Below are 19635 nucleotides of genomic sequence, written 5' to 3' on the forward strand. Positions count from 1 at the left end.
TGGGCTGCTGCAGGAGGACGTTTCAGCCCGCGGGGCAGACCTGCAGCGAAATGCAGAGGGAGGAGACTGCTGCCTTCTGGGGAGCGGGAAGCTGGGGCTGCCCCACACCTGCTCAGAGCTGCCCGGTGCATCGGCCACACTGGCACCCTGAGCCGGGCCTAATTCGGATGCAGCCAAGGATTCTCGTGGGGCATTTTCTAGAAGCATGCATCTCCATCCCCTGCATGTGGTCGCCAGGTTACGGGGCTTTCGGGGTGGCCCTGCTTCTTCAGAACAACTGGCTTCTTCTGATCCTGTGGACACTGTGAAACTCAGAACTCGACCTGTTTTCCCTCGGTACTGGCCCTCAGGAAGTGTAGGTTAAGTCCACAGGCTCTATGCACGCGTTTCCTGTATTAAGTGCACCGCAGACCATGTCACAGCTTTTATTTTCCCTTTGCCTCACTTTCCTCACTCACATATCTCTATTTTGAGGACTGTGTGTACGTGTAAGCCATTTTGAAATATTTGGGGGAACAAAAGCACACACACACGTGAACACACACACACACACACACCTGCTCATGACTTGTAACCATGCGTAACTTCCTGATGCTCACTCCCACCTACTTCATGGTCCACCACGAGACACTCAATCAACGGGAACACTCAGAGCTGGGAAACAAAGGCTGGGTGGGGTCCTTCTGTTTAAGGTCACCAAGAAAGCTCGGCCGGGCACTGTTCCTTCTTTCAGGAGGCGCCCGAGAGAAACGAGAAAGGACCCACACGAATTTCAGTTTCTAACTCCCCTTGAAAGCATCCTCCCAAAGGTCTCTCAAAGGGTAAGCTGGGACGAAGTGAGAGACTGGCACAGACATATATACACTACCAAACGTAAAATAGATAGCTAGTGGGAAGTAGCCGCATAGCCCAGGGAGATCAGCTCGGGTGCTTTGTGACCACCAAGAGGGGTAGGATAGGGAGGGTGGGAGGGAGACGCAAGAGGGAAGAGATATGGGGAACATATGTATATGTATGGCTGATTCACTTTGTTATACAGCAGAAACTAACACACCACTGTAAAGCAATTCTACTCCAATAAAGATGTTAAAAAAAAAGTCTCTCAAAACCAAAATCCCTTTCTGGGCTTTTGCTTCTCCCTCTGTTCCAATCCTCATATTCCTCACTGTGAGCATAGCAAGAAACTGTAATTGCTGAATTGGGGCCTCAGGATTCTGAAGCTTTAGCCCCCAGGAAAGGCCCATCTACCACTGAGCTCTCAGCTGGCCTCCCCAGTAGACTGGGACTTCCCAAGAGGTGGGGCCGTTTCTTACTTTTAATCTTGTATTTGATGCTCTGAAGCCACTAGATTTGAACTCTGCTCGTCCTATGGGTCTCCAACTCCTTTAGCTCAGCCTCAGTCATCATTCGAGGCTCTTTCTCTCCATCCCAGGGGAGAGCCCTGCTATAGTCCTATCGCCAAGAGGGAGGGAGGGAGTGCACCCAGAACCCATTGTCTATACTCGGGCAAGCCCTCTGGGTCCAACCTCCCTCCCCAGGCCTGCCTGGAGAATGACCAAGTGTGAGTAAGGAGGTGAGACACCCCTCCGCCACCACAGGCTTCTCAAGCAACCAGCCCTTAGGGTGCAGGAAACTCTGGGAAGGCAGCTCCATTTAGGAGATGGTAGGCAGAGGTGCCGGGAAGCACCTACTTTACAGGCACCCGAACACGAGGCATCTCCACCTCCCTTCCCAGACTCCTTGACCCTCCCTCCCTGCCAAGACCTGGTCTATGTGTGCCTAGCTGGCTCCCCTCCGGAAACACCCCACCCCGCCCTCCCTCCTCCACACATTCTATCCGATGTGTGCCCGCCTTAGGAGCATCGCAGCATTCCGCCCAAATGACATCAACCCCCCTCCTCTCATTAGTGAATCGCTTGACAGGAAAGTTCAAATGCCAATAATAGGGATGGGAAATGGTGGGCAGGGGCTGGTGGAAAGGGTGCCCTGCAATTTTTAACAAGATAGGAGTCCCACACGAGCCTAGGTCTCATGTGTCTAGCATTTTCTTGGTTTACCTTTTTTTTTTCACCCTTGATGCTTAGTGATAATGGCTTTTGAAATCCCTCAGGCATCTTAACCAGAACAAAGGAGGGAGAAAGTGTCTGCCACAGGCCTCTTAGGTAGGCTTTGTTATCTCTGAAACGAGTAGCCCTTCATTTTTCTAAGCATCATGATGGCTCAGGAAGAGAAAACTTTTAAGGAAAAGTTCTGGAAGAAGTGCGATGGCTCTTTGGAATCCAAAAAAATGCTTTGAGTCCAGAAGCCAGTGAGAGGAAATATTAGGGAGGAAGCTGAGGATGGGGCGGGGGAGGAGAGAGCTAGTGCTCCACTAGGCAGCGCCCAGGGCTCCTGTCTTGAGCGGAGTAACCTCTGCAGGGGCTGAGCCTGCATTAGCTGATGGGAGGTAAAGGACACAGAAATCCATGGCTGGGGGACCAGGCGGACATAAGTCCCTCCCACCACCACCCGACACACCCCCTGGGCTTCAAGGCAAGGTCTGTTTGTTTTTTTTTGCGGTACGTGGGCCTCTCACTGCTGTGGCCTCTCCCGTTGCGGAGCACAGGCTCCGGACGCACAGGCCCAGTGGCCATGGCTCACGGGCCCAGCCGCTCCACGGCATGTGGGATCTTCCCAGACCAGGGCACGAACCCGTGTCCCCTGCATCAGCAGGCGAACTCTCAACCACTGCACCACCAGGGAAGCCCCAAGGCAAGGTCTTTTTGATCTTAGGGCAGGAAGGAGCCCAGATGGCACCTGGATCATCCTTTTGAGAGTGGGTTTGCTTTCCACCCCCCGCTTGGGGACACAGCCTGTGCCCTGAGGTGCTGAAGGCCATGGGAGGCCGGGGGAGAGCCTGCCTGAGTGCGAAAGATGACAGCGTGAATGTCCTGCATTTGGCCCCTTCTCGCCCTACACCTGCAGGCTCACAGACTAGACTCAAATCCTAGCTACGGTGGACGAGCCATGTGACTCTGGTCTAAAACTTCACCTGGTTCCTTGCCTGTGAAAGAAGGAAATAAGACGGATAAAGCTACTTGAGAGGTTTGCTATACAATGGGAGGGGGTCTGAGTGCTAATGCTGGGCCCAGCCCTTGGGAGGTGCTCAGAAACACTATGTCTTGCTCAGATTAACTTGGCTTGCAGCCAAACAAACCACCCTCCCTGACAGCACGGACTCAGACCAGTGGGCTCCCTCAGTCCCCCAGGAGTCAGCCCAGGATGTCCTATCTGGAGTGTGCATCTCTCTCTCTCCCCTTAAGCTTCCAACTCAGAAAACTGCTTCCTTTTGCCCTGGAAATGTTTCCTTCCTATGCAAAAAGCAAAGGCTCCTGGCCCATCCAGGGATTTAGGAGGTGACCTGTCCTGTCCCTCAGGAGCCCTGGGCGGGAGCCAGGTTAAGGGTGCTGTCCCTGAGGACAGCTCCCCGAGCGTCTCCGGTTTCAAGGTGCAGGACAGACGCCCCTGCCTGAACCCGGGGCCAGAGCACCCAAGGTACATGACTAGGGGCCACCCCACATCCTGCCCACACGGAAGGAGGCTTCATGCAAATGTGCAGAGAGAGACACACACACACACACACACACACACACACAGAGTTGGTGGTGAGAACCCGGAGGTGGGGTCAGCTGAGACTCAGGCAGAGACAGAGAATGGAGAGGGCAGAGAGGATCAGGGGGCAGAGGGGATGGGGGGAAGGGTGGGCGGAGAAGGCCAAAGGGTCTCCAGAGAAGCTACTGTCTGTGAAGGACAACAAAGCCTCAGGGCCAGGCTGGGCCTCCCTCACCCCTTCTTGGATCCCACCCTCCCACTACACAGAGCCTACAGCCTGGATTCTAATCCCTAGGCTGGTTCCTTATCTGTAGAGGAGGGAGCCCTGTGATGCCCTAAAGCCCTGGAAGACAGGCCTCCTGGCTAAGGCCCCTCAGTCCTCCGGGGTACTTATTATCAGCTGATGACAGGTCACCCTTGCCAGCCTTTTAGCACAGGAGTGACTCCACCCACAGGATCTCAGGCCCTAGAATAAGGGGGCAGTGGCTGAGATGAACAATTACAACTAGAAGGCAGGCCTGACGGTGTCGCAAACAGGGAAGCCTTTGAGAGTGAGCTGGTCCCTGTTACCCAACAGGTCGACGGGCCTAAACCAGCACTGCCCAGGCAAACCCGCAAGCTGGGCCCCTTCCCTCCACCCGTCCTCCCTGCGGGGGCCTGAAGGCAACACGGGACTGGGAGCCCCGAGTCTGAGCTCCTACGGTGACCGCACCCAAAGCTGCCCCCCCTCCAAAGCCCCAGCCCGAATGGCTTCCTTCTCTCCAGGGTCTAGGGGTCAAGGCTCACTTGAGGCCTCTGGCCACATAAGCCACCGCTGGGTACCAGTCACACCAGCCACCAGGGACCTGGGGAGGCTCATGGGAGCTGTAGGAGGGAGTGTCCTTGGCCACTTCATGACCGCAGACCCCCCAGGGGCTCCGGGAAGGCTGGGGTACGTGGGAGCCAGAGCAGGAATCACAGAAAGGGCCAGATTGGGAGGGGCCGGTTGACGGAGAGGAGGAAGGGGAGGATGGGAATGCAGCCCGAGGCCGGGCGCAGCGCTGGTGCACACGCAGGCGCCTACGGAGCCTTCTTCCTGCCCACCTGCCCCGGCGGCCACCACCAGGGTCCACGCGTGACTCTCCGCATCCCCGCCCCCCGGCGCCCTCCGAGCCCCCCACCCGAAGCAGGCCCACCCTGCTCACCTCCAGGGGACCCGGGAAGGGACGCGGGGGCCCGGCTCCCCGGGAGCGGTCCTGCTGCCCCGTCCGTCTGGCCTGTGAAGGGGGAACGTGGCGGCTGCAGCTTCCGACTTCCGTTCCCCTCACCACACTCACCCCCCTTATGCCCCAAGGCCTCCGGGGCTCCCCAGCTGCCCTGCACCTCACACTTCCTGCCCCGAGACCAGAGCACCCGCTCCCAGGCCCGGCGCCTCCGGCCCCAGGGGGTCCCCCACCCTCCGCGCAGCCCCGAATCAGGGGCCTGGGAGAAAGAAAGCGGAAGGCGCAGCGCCCCGGACTGTGAGCACGCCCCGTCCCTCCTCCCTGACGTTCTGTCACAGGTTCTCATCTCTGCCCAGCTCTCGGGTCCTGGCAGGGCACTCGGTAGGCCTCGGGAGGGCCCTGGGGCTGGTAACTTTTCTTTTTCCCTCAATCTGTGTGTGGCTACGTCTAGGCAGGTAATAATGGCACCTGGTATAACTGTCCCCCAGTGACAAAGGGCTCCCCACTAGTCCCTGAGTCCCCCCTCTCACTTACATTATGAAGTGTTACTATATCCAGAGGCAGGCTCAGAGAGGTTAAGCCACTGCCCACGGTGGCACAGCTGGGAAATCACAAAGCCGTGGTTAGAACTCAGAGCATCTGACCACATGGACCGACTGTCATCCGTCTCCCACAGCTGAATTCCCAACATATGTCTGCAGGCCACAGGCCACAGGGGTCCAGGAGTCTGAGTCCGAGGCTGGGGGAACCACGCTCGCCGGACCGTTCTCTCCTCCCTCCGCACAATCTATTCTCCAGTCTCAGTGACCACCAGCGTCCCTGCTGAGGGTCCAAAGCCGCCGGCCCCCTCCCTGAACTCTAGTCCTCATAAACCCAACCGCCCAGAAGACTCCTCGACTTGCAAGGCCCATGATCCAAGGCCCTCAGACCCAGGCCGGCCTGGCCCACAGCACACGGGGCGTGGCTCCAGCTCGAGCCTTGCTCCAGCTGCACCCCCAATGCACACGTACACGCGCGCACGCACACGCACATGCACGCACGCGCACACGGCGAGGAGTCCACAGGGACGTGCCTCCCAGGCCTTTCCCTGGGCACCCAGAAGGCTGAGATTCTCTGCTTCCTGGACCCGTGGAACTTCTACTCCTGTCCCTCTCCAGGGACACCACTGCTCTGTGCAGCCCTAGACCTGGGGGGAGGGGGAGAGGCAGCGAGGGGGTAGAGAGGGCCTGGACCTGGGGGCGGGTCGACGCCCTCCGTGCACGTGCAGTACCAAGCCAGGGCAGGGGAGAGAGAGGGAAGGAGCTAAAGGCTTGGGGTGGCCTCTGCTGCCACATTCAGCAGGGGCTGCGAATCCTAATTCAGAGCTGGACCTCCAGGTCATCATCAAAGTGACAGGCAGGAAAAGAGGACACGCTGTATATAACAGTTTATCAGGTGTGGTGTTATAACACTGACATATCCGAACACAACTTGGGGCTGGGGGGCCTCCACTGTTCCCTTTTGTGGGGCTCGCAAATGTTAGGAGCAGGCTTATGTCCAGGTCAGCGCAACACAAACCGGGTTCGTTACCTTCCCCAAGCTGTTCCTCCTTCTGTGTGGAGGATTTTACAACACTTTGCCCAGCCAGGTAAACCAGAAACCTAAAGTCGCCTCGGCCCAAACGCAGACCCTCCCTCAGGCCTCCAGCCTCACGGGGTATCCGGCACGTGGCCACGGCTCCGTCAGCGCCCGCCCCACGCCATCCCAATGCGAGAAGCTGTGGACTGGCAGGAATAAAGCACAGGACCCCTGTCCTCAGGAGCTTCCAATCAAGTGACAGATAGAAAATAAACAAGCGAGGAAGGAATCAGTGCGGGATTATAAACTGTGATAAATGCTGGCGGGGGGAATGGGACGGGGAGAGAGGAAAGTGAGCATCGGGGAAGCTCACTGCCAAGAGAGACCGGGGGCACCATATCCCCGTAAAGTGGAGCCAGCACGTAAAGAGTGTAGGGTGGGCATTTTAGGCAGATGAAACTGCATGTCTCGTTTCTCACCCGAGAGCGGAAAGGTCTCCGGGAGTGAAGGGAACAGAAAGCCAGCCAGCGTGGCCAGTGCGGCTGGCCTAGGGGAGGGTGGCCAGATCCCGTGGGATCCCCAGGGCTACGCAGGGGAGTGACAGGTGTATTTATTTTTAAGATCACCTGCTGCTGCACAGAGAACAGACAGTGGAGGGCTCAGTGAGAGCGGGCAGACCAGGCAGGGGCTCTGTGACAGTCCAGGGGAGGTGGGACAGTGGTTTGGAGAGCAGCAGAAATGGCAGAGAAGGTGAGACAGAGGATGTGGGATCTATATCGGGGATGCTTGGTAGAATCTGCCACGTAAGTGATGAGAGAGACGTCAAGGTCAGCTTCTGGATTTCTGGCTTGAGCAACTTGGATGGGTAATAATGGTATTTGCTGAAATGGGAAAGATGTGGAGAGACGAGGCTTCAGGGAGCAAACCAAGAGTTTCATTCTTTAAATATTAGGTTTGAAATTAGGCGGATAGCAAATTTCTCTACTTAAGGGATAGAAGCCACAAGACAGTGGGATAAAATATTCAATGTGGTGATAGAAACATAACTGCCACCCCAGAATTTCATATATAATGAAAATATCTTTTAAGAACAAGGATGAGATAAAGACATTTTCTGATACACAAAACCTAAGAAAGTGTGATCTCAAACTAAAGAAAGTTCTACAGGATACACTTTAGGAGGAAAGAAAATTCTCCCAGATTGAGGGTCTGAGATGTAAGAAGAAATGATGAGCAAAGGGTGGTAAAGATGCAGTAAACATTAAAACTGTATAAAGCAGTAAGAATAATATATTGGAAGGTTAAAATAGAAAGGTATAATTTCAAAAATAAATAAATATTAGGCTTGAGATATCTGTGAGCTACTCAAGCAGGAGTAGCTGGTACCTGGAGTTGACAGGAGGGGCTGGGCTGAAGAAAGGAGCTCCTATGTGACCAGCAGGAAGGTGGTCCACACTGGGGGCTGGTGGAGCCTCCCCAGGAAAAGCCCGCAGCGGAGAACAGCAGGGGCTGTCAAGGAGGTAAGAGAAACAGCGTGAGGGTGTGTCATCACCAAAGAAAGACAAGAGAGGAGAAAGATAACTTCAGAAGGAGGAAGTGGTCGGCTGTGTCAAACGCTACGGGAACGTAGAGCAAGATAAAGAGCAAAGTGACCGTCGCACGAGGCCACACGGAGGTTACAGACAAGCTGTGGGTGGGGGCTGGAGGCACGATGGGGGCAGAAGCCAGGCGACCGTGAAGTGAGGACTGATGAGGAGCCGAGGACAAGGGTCTTCGCCCTCCACTCCCAGCCCTGAACCCATCCCAGGGACCCTCGGCAGGCTGGGCTCCCCGGGGCTGCGATGCTGCGGGTCAGGCCGGGCACCAGCGATCGGCTTCCTCCGTGTATTTATGAGTCTCCTTCCTTCCCCTGACTGTAAATAAACTTCTCAAGGGCAAGGACTGGTCCACTCGCCTCTATCGCTACCCAGGCTGTGCAGCAGAGGGCCTGGCTCATAACTGCTCCAAAACCTTCTGATGAATGGATGAGTCAGAGCTGCTCATCTTCTGACCCTCAATCACATCAAGCAGCTCCGTGGGAAACGGAGTCTGCCTCTCCCCTCTCCTCCCAGGCAGCGGGTCTCATACGTGTCTGGTGTGTGCATCTGGGGGGATGTGGGGTGTGGCCGGAGCGGGGGTTCCTGCTTACAGCAAACTCCTTGAAGAGACCCCCAGACTCCTGCAGCCACCAGCTCTGCTCCGTCTCCTATAGCACTTTCACCTCCTTCCCGAGATGCAAGGAGCAAAACTGGATAGGCAGGGGGAGGGGCGGTCCACAGGCAAGGGGTGTCTGCAGCTCACAGGGCGTGCGGTTCAGTGTGGGCGGGCGCAGGGCAACTAGCTCCTGTGCCCAGAGCCCCTGCTGGCGGTGAGCTTTGATCTTTGGTGCCCCCTCCCACTTCTGGGGGTCCCCGCCCACCGTCCCCCTCCCCAGGGCCCAGCACACTCGCAGCCTCCGGACCCAACCACAGCCCAGGAGCAGGCAGCCCCTTCCTGCCTCCCTTGAGATGAGTGACTTCCTGTTTGCCCGCGGCGGAAGCTGCTCAGCACAGGTGGGGAGGTGGCATCTCACACACTGAGCGCAGATGGCGGAGTGGAGCCCACCTTCCAGGAGAGGAGCTCTGGGGCTTTCAGCACACAGCCTGCCCTCCTGAGAGGGAGAGAGGTGAGAGGCGGGAGGCAGCAGAGGCAGGGAATGGGCACCTGACTCCTCACTACCTTGCCCAGAGGGCCCCTAGGGGCTGACACTCACAAGGCCCTTTACAAGCAGCATCTCCAAATCCTAGAGTCCGGGGCGGGGTTGGGGTGTTATGATCCCCAAGCCACAGCACAGATGAGGAGACCGAGGGTCGGAGCAGCCTCTCGGGCTGGACTTGAACCCAGGACTGCCAAACCAAATGCACTGTCTGGTATACCCTGTTGCCACTTACACGCTGCTGAATCGAAGGAGCGGGATTGCTTTCCAAGCGAGCAGGGCTCCTCACGGCCCAGCCTGAGCTCATTTCTACAACGCAGAGCTTATGAAAACTCCAACAGTGATGGAACTCACTACCATCGTTCCGGGGGTACCGGCTACCAGGCCGGGGTAGAGCCGGGGCCAGAAGCCCCTCGACGGGCCCCCATGTCCCTGAATTTGTCACTGTAGAGGTTCTGTCCTTTAGGGAGGCCTGGGAGTAAGGCAGCCACCTGCTCCTTCCTCCAGAAAATGCCTTTTTCCCTCTTAGCTCTCAGGCCTCCACAAGCCTGAGCCCTCAGGAAGGACAGACAGGAGGACACCTACCTTCCTAAATATTCCTCTGCCAGAGTAGATGGTCACAGTCCCCCTGGCCAGCAGCTGGGAGGGAGGGCCAGGGTGAGGGCTTCTAGGGACGGAGCCCATGGCAGGGGCCACTGGTGCCCCTCCCTAACACCTGTGGCCTTAGGCTGGGAGGGAGAGGTCTCCCAGAGACAGGGATCATGGGCCAGCGGTAGCACCATCACCAACCGCCCTACACACAAGGGCACCAAGGCTGCCCTTGTTTTCCTGGACAAGGGCCACAAGTGATTATTACGAAAGTGAGTGACAAGCTTCTATCTCTCGGACTTGGCTGCCCAATCCCGCAGTGGGTACAGCAACCTTGGGAGGCGTCCCTCCCCAGCCTGTGGACAGGTGCCCAGGCCACCACCCCCTGGCCTTCTTATTCCTTGGCACCAAAGTCCGGCCCCAGCTGCTCTCTCCCAAAGCCACCCTGTACTTTCAGATTGGCATTTTCCCTGCAGCCACTTGTCACAGGTCTGTCCTTCTTAGGTAAGCAGCGAGTAGGGCTCTACAGTTATTCACATCTGTCCTTGAGCCCCCTGGGCACCCAGAAGATGCTTACAAACATCTGTTGAAATACATGTGCACTAAGATATTTATAAAAGCAAAAATGCTCACAACCTCAGCATCCACCAGGAACCAGATAAATAAATTATGATATAACCATAGAACCATAGAGCGAACCTCAGCAACCTTTAACTATCTTGTTTTTGAAGAGTGTTTCATGAAGTGGAAAGATTCTCACGGCATATTATTAAGTAAGAAACTTGATTATATGTTCAGTATGGTCTCTTTTTTTAAAAATGTGTGTATTGGGCTTCCCTCGTGGCACAGTGGTTGAGAGTCCGCCTGCTGATGCAGGGGACACGGGTTCATGCCCCGGTCCGGGAAGATCCCACATGCCGCGGAGCGGCTGGGCCCGTGAGCCACGGCCGCTGAGCCTGCGCATCCGGAGCCTGTGCTCCGCAACGGGAGAGGCCACAGCAGTGAGAGGTCCGTGTACCACAAAACAAACAAACAAACAAAAAATGTGTGTATTTAGGCAATGAAATACCAAAACGCTGGTTGATAGCAGCTATCTGGGTGTGGTAACAGTAGACATGATGTTAAGTTCTTTATGTGTTTTTGGTGTGTACCTGCTGTTTAAAAATAAATACGTATGTACAAAAAACAAATAAATAAATAGATATGTATGATGTTTGTCATCAGCAAAAATAAATTAAATCTGTTGAATTAAATAATGATTGAATTTCCCTGCTCACTTTAAAGACTGGGAGGTTCTTTGCCAACCCCCCTACCCACCAGGTTGCCAGTGGACGACCAGAGTGAGACGGTGGTGGGCCTAAGAGGGTCTGCATGGGTATTTGTTGTTTCTGACCCCTCACTGCTACCACCGCTCAACTGGCTGCAGGGTGACCTCTCTGATCTTGGTGTAGGGACCTACTCGGAGCCCCAGAACTGGGATGAAGTTTGAGATGAAGACATTTGAGATTTGACAGTTACGGTAAGAAGCCTTCTCAGAGCTTTCCTTATCTGACTAAAAGCAGCAAATTCTGAGAAATAAGGCAGCCATAAATTCCTTCTGCAGGGCAGATCTACTCCCAGAAGGGAGAACTCAATAAAATCTACCCCGAGCCCCTTCTCTAGGAGAGATCTACGGCCCACAAGGAGACTGCAAAAACACGCACACCTGTAGAGACCAACATTATCACTACTTTGTCATTTCTCATTTGTTCTAAAAACCCATTTGTCTCTGGAAAAGAAAACTATTTGTTCTTCCCAGAGAAGCCTCTTTCTCCGTGCTCCCTTTCCCCTACGAATTTAGGTATATAAGCCTTTAATCCTTTAACAAGCCAGCTACTTCTCTGACTGGCTCCCACATGCAGGCCAATAAACCTTTTTCTACTGTTACTCTTTTGCCAGTTTAATTCGCAGGTCCCAGTGACAAAATCTTCGAGGGTAGAGGAAAAGGTTTTTTTCCTTCTCTCCCACATAGCGAAGATCATCCCCTCCATGAATCCACTCATCTAAAGCTGTGTTTGCCTAAGTAGGCATATGGTACACATAATAAACATTTTTAATAGTTGAGCATGTATTTGAATATGCATTTAAAAAAACCACGATTTCACAGATATCGTGGCTAAGGATCATGCTAAAGTAAATAATGCCTACTTCATGTTGTTTTTTTCAAATTGTGTGTATTCAAGAAAAAATATGAAATAAAATAGTATAGGTGGAAAACTCTTCTGTCAAAAGTCATGACAAGCTATGTAAATGAGTGGGCTGGATCCAACCTTTCAAGCAGTTACTCTTTTGGAGGAAGACGGGGTGGGGGTCGGGGGTCTTCCTTATAATGCTAATTAGCCTTCATCAGCCATTGACTGACAAACAGGAAATTCAAGTGCACAACCAGCAGAAAAGCAAGGCTCTGGTGTTACATAATAAAGACAACAGGTGTGCTCCCCTGGTGGCGCAGTGGTTAAGAATCTGCCTGCCAAGGCAGGGGACACGGGTTCGAGCCCTGGTCCGGGAAGATCCCACATGCGCGGAGCAAGGAAGCCCGTACACCACAACTACTGAAGCCCGCGTGCCTAGAGCCCGTGCTCCGCAACAAGAGAAGCCACCGCGATGAGAAGCCCGCGCACCGCAAGGAAGAGTAGACCCCGCTCGCCGGAACTTGAGAAAGCCCGCGTGCGGCAACGAAGACCCAACACAGCCAAAAATAAAATAAATAAAAAATTTAAAAAAAACTTTATTAAAAAAAAAGAGAGAACAGGTATATGCTGACATTGCGAAGGAGGGAGACAAGACTCAGAGGTGTCTCGGGCCCCCCCACCCCCGAAAGGTCGGTGTTACCCTGGGGGAACTCACACATAAGCCTGCCCAGAGCAACAAAGCCCTAGCCTGCCCGGTGCCCTCTCTGTGCCAGCTGGAACAGATCATGTCTGTCAACAGTTGCCCACAGGGACAGAGCGGGCAGTCTGGCTTGGCAGCTTCCAGCAGGAACAGCCCTGGGGCCCCGAGCTCCTCCCCGGGGAGAGAGCCCGCACACCTGTGCTTCCGGAGGCCTTTTCTCTCCTGTCTGCCTCAGCCCTTCCGCTCATCCTCCAAGGGCACACTGAGAGGTGCCAGGAAGGCAGGGACCCGTCGTCGGCCGTCCTTGTTTACAAGGACCCCCGCCCCACCCCTGCCCAGGTTCCCAGGCTGAGAGGATGCTTTCCAGAGATTGCGGAGCCAGCCAAGGGCAGAGTTCGAAAGTGCATCCGTGCCTCCTTGCTGGTCCAGCCTGTCCATCCACTTCTCAAGCCTGTTCATCCACAACCCGGGGCTTTGTTCCAGTGCGGCCTCTTTTGCCCTTAATGCTCTCCCACGGTGACCTCACCCACTCCCACACGTTCATCGCCTACCCACTCGCTGAAGGTTCATGAACCCTAACCCCAGCCCGGAGTCCTAAATGCCAACGGAAATCCTTTATCCAGGTGAGCAGCACTTCAGAATCAACAGGTGCCCGATCGCCTGTCCGCACGCCGGTGAGCGTGCCTCCCCCACCCCCCGCCCCGTGCCCAGCCCTGCACTCCAGGTCCTGTCTGCAGCACCGCATGTGCCCCGTTTCCCGAGTTAGCAGGCACCCCTCATGCCTCCAGCGTCCAGTCCTGCTGGTTCTCCCTCCCCGGCAGCCCCACTGCTCCCCACCCATCCGGAGAACCCCAGGGACCTCCTGCCTCTCAGGTTCACGTCCACAGTCCATCCCAATTCTCCTCCAGGAGATCACTCCTGCCCTTGAAAATCCTTCCTGGCTGACCCCCACCCACTACCTCTCCTCATTGTCTTTAGGGAGAACCCAGCACGGGCATCTGAGACCCCCAGCCTCTCCTAGGACCACACACTCCCACCCTGAACCACACCCCCCGTCTATGGGGCTCCTCTGAATAGTTCCTGGAAATTTCACACATTGGCGTGTCCTCATGCTGGGCTCCTGGTCAGCTCTGTTCCCTTCCCCATCCCCGTTTCCACCTATCCAATCCTCTTCAGCCTCCAGAGCTCACTCCCATCATGCCATTTCTCCAAACAAGCTTTCTAGACCAAGCCAGTGAGAATCAACCGTTACGATAAGTCCGTAATTCCAACCTCGGAAAGCAGTGCAGCAATCAGAAGCAACAAACCGAGTGTCCAGGGAGCAGCCAGATAAATCCTCTTAAAAAATAGCACCGGGTTTAGAAGTAAGATCATGACTTGTAGCACAATACAACGTATGTAAGTTTAAAATACATGCGTGTAGAAATCAACATCATATATTTCTCTAAAATAGTCCAGATCCCAGGATAAACATATCATACGTATATCAGAGTAGCTGCTGTGCACAAAGGTAGGGAAGATGGGGAAGGGTAGTCAGTGGGACTAGAGTTGAGGGGTGAAGAGAAAATCATCATAAGACCCCTTATAATTCAATAATAACAACAAGACAAAAATCCAAGTTAAATCATAAGCCAAGGACATGAACAGTCCACAGACAGAGAAAGACAAAGGGCTTAAAACATACAGGAGACTCACAACGCCGCTCACTATAAATACCTATTAAAACGACAACGGGATGCCATTTTTTTGGTCTGCCAAATTGGCAAGAACAGTTTATAACACCAGGCTGGCATCAACTGAAATCTAAAACACACAGAGCCTTTCAATCGGTAATTACACATTTATGGATTTCTCCTGCTGAAACAGTCACAGAAGTGAGCAAAGATGTACAAGTATCCTTAATGCATAGCTGTCTATCAGCAAACAAACAGATGAAAATGGGGAAAACAATTTAGAAGACCATAAAGGAATGGCTAGATAAATATGTTAAATCCATTCAGTGAGATATTACACATTTATTTTAAAAGGATGAAGCACATCTATACGTCCTGAATCTGAATAAGTATATTAAGTTAAAAAGAAGGGGGGCGCGGTACAAGGTACAGACCTGAGTATTCTTTTTTTTTTTTTTTTTTTTTTTTTTTTTGGCCACCTGCACGGCACGCAGAACTTCCCCGACCAGGGATCGAACCCCTGTCCCCTGCTGTGGAAGTGCGGAGTCTTAACCACTGGACCATCAGGGAAGTCCCAGACCTGAGTATTCGTATTCTTATTATTTGTGTAAAAAAAAAGAGAGAAAAGAAAAAGTATAATATGTATATGCTCACTTACAAATAGAACACAGGTCTGCAAGTATTCTCAATTGCCTCTAAAGAAGATTGGGAATCAGAGGACAGGAGAAGGAAGGAGATTTCTCACTGTGTTCCTTAAGGGCCGTTTGAACGAACACTTGTAAAAAGATTTTTAACACAGGCAAGTAGTACCTTTCAAAATATTTTTTTTTTTTTTTTTTTTTTTTGCAGTACGCGGGCCTCTCACTGTTGTGGCCTCTCCCGTTGCGGAGCACAGGCTCCGGACGCGCAGGCTCAACGGCCATGGCTCACGGGCCCAGCCGCTCCGCGGCATGTGGGATCTTCCCGGACCGGGGCACGAACCCGTGTCCCCTGCATCGGCAGGCGGACTCTCAACCACTGCGCCACCAGGGAAGCCCTCAAAATATTTTTAAAAGAACTTTTAACCCATGCAAATATTATCTTAAAAAGCAGAAAAGAAGTGGAATGCACCCATAAGTCCTGCTGTCTTCTCTCTAACCAGCCCCTGCTGTGAGGCACCCTGGAGACCCTTTCTACTGCAGACAAACATCCCTTCAGCCAAAACCTCTCTCTCTCTCTTTCAGAGCACTTGGCTCTAAAACTGCACCACTTGATTATAAATCCTGATTCTTCACTTACTAGCTGTGTAAAAGTGGGCAACTTTCTTATTCTCGCTGGGCCTCAGTTTTCTCATCTGTGAAATGGGGTGGTCCATACATCACAGACGTGCTGTGAGAATGATTTGTGTTTGCACATGAAGTGCTCAAGAGAGCCTGGCATATAGTACATGCCCGATATCCTCTCCTGTTTTCCTTTTAAATCTACTAATGAGATCGTTCTTTTGAAAAACAGAAGATTATTGGAATTTTCCTAGAAGGCAACAGTTTTTCTCCCCATATCAAGTCTTTACTGATTTGGAAAACTTGGTGTGTACCTCCCACTTTAGCCCATGTTGTTGGATGGATGCTGGGTATAAGGAAAGCAAGGGATACCTCTCCTGCCAAGAGACACGCTCTCCATCTCTGGTGATCGCCTGTTCCCCTGCTAGTGTAAACCTCCAGGCCTGACCCTGAGTTTTCTCAGGAGCATGTAAATCTTCCTGCTGCAGCAGTTGAGAGCATCACCTGCTTTCCTGGATGCCTCCGATCAGCAGGCTGAGCCCCGCCCCTGCCTCCTCTAATGAGAGCCTCAGAGGTGCCTGCTCACCTCTCAGAGCCACCACGGCCTCCTTCCTGTTCAGCAATGCCCAGCCCGCTCCAGCCTCCTTCACATCTCAGGGCCTTTGCACTTGCCGTGCCCTCTGCCTGGAATGTTCTTCCCCCAGCTAGTCACATGCCTGTGTCTTGTCTACATCCGGCTCCTCAGCACAGCCTGTCCTGACCACCCTATTGAACCCAGGAGGTCCCCTCACCTTCTAACCCCTTAAGCTGCTTTGCTTTTGTTCACAGCATTTATCTGACATGACATTAAAATTGCTGTTATTGTTACTGTCCATTTCTCTCCACCAGAAAATAAGCTCTAGAGAGGAAAGACTTTCTTGTTCAGTGATGTATCCTTAACACCCAGAATACTGCCTAACATATGGGCCCTCGGTATTTGTTGAATGAATGAACAAATAATCGAGTCAACAGGGTATGTCTTCTGGGGAAGCTTAAACCTCCACCTCAGATCTAAGCCTCCCAAAAAGAAGGACACTCTCAGGACTCCACAGGGGGGCTACTCACCTCTCATCTTTTATACACGGATCCCTTGTAGGCAGCTCATAAGTCCCTGTTCATGGTCACAGAGGACATCCTATCCTGTGCCCCCAGAATTTGAGGGCCTGAAGATGGTGCCAGTTTCCTACCTCATTTAGAAATCCTGCTTGCTACCTTTTCTAGGTCAGGGCCGAGTTCTCTGATTTGTTTCACGGTCATGCCCATCATCATCCTGTTTTGTTTTGTTTTACAGCACTTAATCACTCTTCATCTGCTTACTTATTTTCTCTCTCCCGCAATTCATGTAAACGAGAGCAGCTGTATTCCCACCGCCTTCATGCCTGATTAGTGGTTGGCAGTCAGTAAATATATGTTGAATGAATGGATGGATGGATGGATGGATGAATGAATGAATGAATGAATGAATGAATGACCCTTCTTCAGAGCCCTCACATAAAGGAAGAAAGAAATGAATCACTCGGCACTTATCTGCTGTCTGAACCTGACCTTGACGTTTCTTATGTAGAGGGGCTCAGAGACATCCAATTAGCTGCTAATTACATCCAATCAGCCCTGGGCCAGGGGAAGGACGGGGTTAATGAGGTCCGGGGCAGGTGGAGCCCCCAGCCGCCCTGGCCTTCACGTTGATGCTGCCCACCTGACCTAGACATGCAGGCCATGGACCCAAGGGCCTGGGTCAGCACACTTAGCAAACATCTGCAAGGAACTCACAGCCCTGGCTCCACTGTTTCACTGAAAGAAGCTAAACTCAATCCTAGAGCCAGAAAGAACCCTAGAGGGGAAAGTGAGTTTGTCTGCTGAGCAGACACTGTTTACCTTCTTAGGAACCTCTGGTGTTTTCTGACCAGACACACCCAGAAGGGCCAAGGAGAGGGGCCAGCATCCAAGCGAGTGGGGAAGAGCTGGGCTCTCCTCCATCCCTGTGCGCTCCTGGCGGGGGCAGCCTGCCAGACTGGCCAGGCTCCCAGCAAGCAGGGAGCAGGGAGGAGGGCCCCGCCGGGTCACCGGCCTAGGGGCCACTGAGGCCAACGGGAGATAAGGAGTTAGGCCCTCGGTGTCGCCCAGGTCTGATGTTGGATGGTTTTAAGGGCTCCTCCTGCAACCAGGCGCACCCCGCCCGGCTGGAGGAGCCTATGGAGCCACCGCACCCCAGGCCGGGCAGTTTGACTCTCCCAGGGAGCGTCCCCCTGCTGTCGGGGGCGCGCCCGCCCCCTGATGAGGTTGAACGCTGAGGACCCCACCAGCCCCACTCGCTCTCGCCCCTCGGAGCCTCTTCCCGCTCTCCCCGGCTGCGCAGATGCTCCCTCGCTCGGCGGCGCCCCCAGTGCGCGGCACACTCTCCGCAGCGAGGCCGGCGCGGGGCCCCACCTGCCCTTACCAGTGTCCGCTGGGCTCCTGCTCCGGCCGCCCGCCCGGCCGCCCGGGCGCCCCATGGCCCGGAGCCCAGGCGCGGGCCGGGGACGGCGGGGAACGCGGGGCGGCGGCTGCGCGGGGAACCAGGCCGGTCCAGCTCCGGCGCGCGGCTCGCGCGAGGCACTGGGTTTCCGGCGGGGAGACGGAGGGCGGTGGCCGGGCCCGCGGCGCGGGGCGGGGCGGGCGAAGCCGTCCGACTGGTCTGACGGCGGCGGGCGGGCGCCTCCTGCGCGACCTGCGCTGTCCCCGTTGGGCCGCCGGCGCCCCGAGCCCTCTCTCCGGTGTCTTCCTCCAGCTCGGAAACCAGCCGGAAGCCCAGGCCAGCCCCAGACGGGTGCCCCCCGCCCCCCGAGCCGGGTCAAAATCCGTGTCCCTCCAAACCCATCCTGTGCCAGCTCTTTCGTGGGCGCAAGAAAAACTTGCATTATTTGAACTCAGAATTTAAGCTGTCTGTAACTCTTGACTTACAGACAACTGGTGAACTTTCGCTAGCCGGTTTGGGGATCGGTGGCTTGGAGGCAAATAGTTGTGTCTTGAAACTTCAATTTGTTTTAGCAAACATGTCCTCAGACGTAGTGATATTGGCAAGAAGCCCTTGTTTTTTAATGTCCCACTTGATGTCACTCTCTGGTTTCCATTTCTGTAACTATATAAGACACCATATGTGAAAATAGAAGTTGATTCCATTTTTCCAGTATAGCCAGTGATAGTTCAGCTTCCTTAGAGGTTGACAACGTGGAGAAGTCCGTCTCTATGGGATGCTGCAGGTCCTCAAGCAACAGCAGCAGCTAATACTTAATTTATGAGCGTTATTGATGTGCCAGGCACTAGCTCTCTACCTGTCTTAATACTTAATCCTCACAACCACCGTATAAGGTAGGCAGCTTTCCATACAATGAGGAAACTGAGGCACAGAGAGGGGAAATAACCTGACCAAGGCCACACAGACAGTCATCACTGCACAATGCTGCTGCTTTGTCTTTTTAGGATGAGCCCCTGATGCTAGGTCAGCGATCCTACAACTTACTAGTAATTCACTAGTTAACCCTACAGACATTTATTGTGCACCTACTGTATGTATGTCAGACACTGACTAGGCGCTATGGGATAGAAGCCTGAACCAAATACTCCAAAAGTTTGCAGCCTAGCAGGAGAGATAAGCAGTGATGTGATGTAAACTGGGGCTGGGAGGTGAGGGGTCGCTCCCTGAGGGGAAGAATCCTGGAAAGGAGGGAACCACAAAGGGGAGAGGTCCAACATCTGCCTGCAAACTTCCCTCAAATCCTTGGCTGACTCCTGAATGAACACGCATGAGGCAAGAATCCACATGACCCAAAGGAAAAATATAGCTGAGCAGAGATTTGAGCAGTTAGTTGCCTGCTGCTGGGGAATTTGGGGTCAAGTCCTGCTATCTTAGAGGGGCTTGGCAAGCACTTTGGACTGTCCATTGACACCTCAGAATGACCACACTCAAGGAGTAAAGACTGCATTCCAGGATTCAGGGATATACCCCAGGATTAGGGACAAGCCAAGAGAAATCTAAAACCAAGCCCCCGCAAAACCAAGGTGCATTTCCAATAATTTAACTTCCTGCTAGAACAAAATTTGACACTCTTCAGAGGAAAATAAAAGCATCCAGAGCATCTACA

The sequence above is a fragment of the Hyperoodon ampullatus genome (assembly GCF_949752795.1).
Source record: "Hyperoodon ampullatus genome assembly, chromosome: 15".
Lineage (NCBI taxonomy): Eukaryota > Metazoa > Chordata > Mammalia > Artiodactyla > Ziphiidae > Hyperoodon > Hyperoodon ampullatus.